We start from the raw sequence: 1337 nt of genomic DNA on the forward strand, positions 1-1337 counted from the left end.
TGACACTAGTAATGCAACTGCTACTATCGCCCTTGACTGCAACTGCATGTCTTCAAACTTTGGTTGCAACTACGGTTTGTTTTGTCGTAGGAGGCGGCGACGGGAAGAAGGTAGACAGAAGTCTCATACCATACTAGGCATTCAACTACAAGCACCCATCCCAAACTACAACTACATATCTTACAATAAGGTCGCAATTGTGACTTTTATCTTGTTGGCGGGAGATGGGGCGAGAGAGGGTGATGGGTTGTTGCATGTCTGACATTAGGCTTGCAAATTGCACTAGGCATTCAAGTGCAAGCATTTATCCCAACCGCAATTGTATGTCTTCCGATAAGGTCGCAACGAGACTTTTTCTCTTGTCGGAGGGGCCGGTGAGGTAGAGGGACTTTTTCTTTGTTTTACGGACACTAGACACCAATTTTTGCTAGCGTTTATCCCTTTGACTATAAATGCATGTCCTCATATGACCCACAACTAACTATGTTCTTTTGTCGGAGTGCGGCAGTGAAGGAGTGGGAGGGGGTAGGTTTTCATCATGTTTTCTTGCTTTTGTTGTTTTTAAAATCATATACAAAGTACAAAGTTATTCTTCCATGCACATGAAATCATTTTAAGCTGGCTCTTTTCTAAGAAATCAGAAGTAAAATCATTTGGTTTTGTATATTTTCTTTTCTAAGAATGTGGCCCTAGTCTCAATGTCTTCTAGAGGTCTCTCCCCCGGGTACTGTTTGAATTCAGAGAGAGTGAGAGAGCATTGGGGCTCGCACATTGAAGACGTCCCCGACGGAAGATGTCGGCGGCGAGATCCTCGACCACGCCGGCGCCTCCGGGCTCCTCGCGCCTTGCGGACGAGGTAAGCTACCTCCCCCGCCTCGCACTGGGCCCCAAATCAAGCATTGTTGCCCGTGTCCGTAAGCCCAAATCGAGCAGCGCATCTCAAATTGCTGGCTAGGGTTTGAGGATTTGTTTGTGAAATAACCTTTTGAATCCGTGTAGTAGTTTTTGTAGCAACAGTCTTTGTTGAGTTTGTAGCTGAAGTAGAGAGAGTGTTAGTAGTGGTATTTGGTAGGCAGGCTTTTGTTTAGAAGAACGAAAATGGACAAAAATATATCTGCATGGTGTGTATTGCTTCAGTTTAACTTAGGCATCGATCTTATGTGCTTCCACAACACTCATTTTTCAAACGGATACTTGCTAACTACAGTAGCACCAAGTCCTTTTTTTGCAGTCTACTAAGATGTGATGTCATGTGTGCTGACGGGGGGCTGTAGTTTTTGGTGACTGTTTTCGCTGTTTGTCGATGCATGCTTTCATTTTCAGATTCTAGCAGCAGA

The sequence above is a fragment of the Triticum aestivum genome, chromosome 4A (genome assembly GCF_018294505.1).
Source record: "Triticum aestivum cultivar Chinese Spring chromosome 4A, IWGSC CS RefSeq v2.1, whole genome shotgun sequence".
In the NCBI taxonomy this organism is placed as follows: Eukaryota; Viridiplantae; Streptophyta; class Magnoliopsida; order Poales; family Poaceae; genus Triticum; species Triticum aestivum.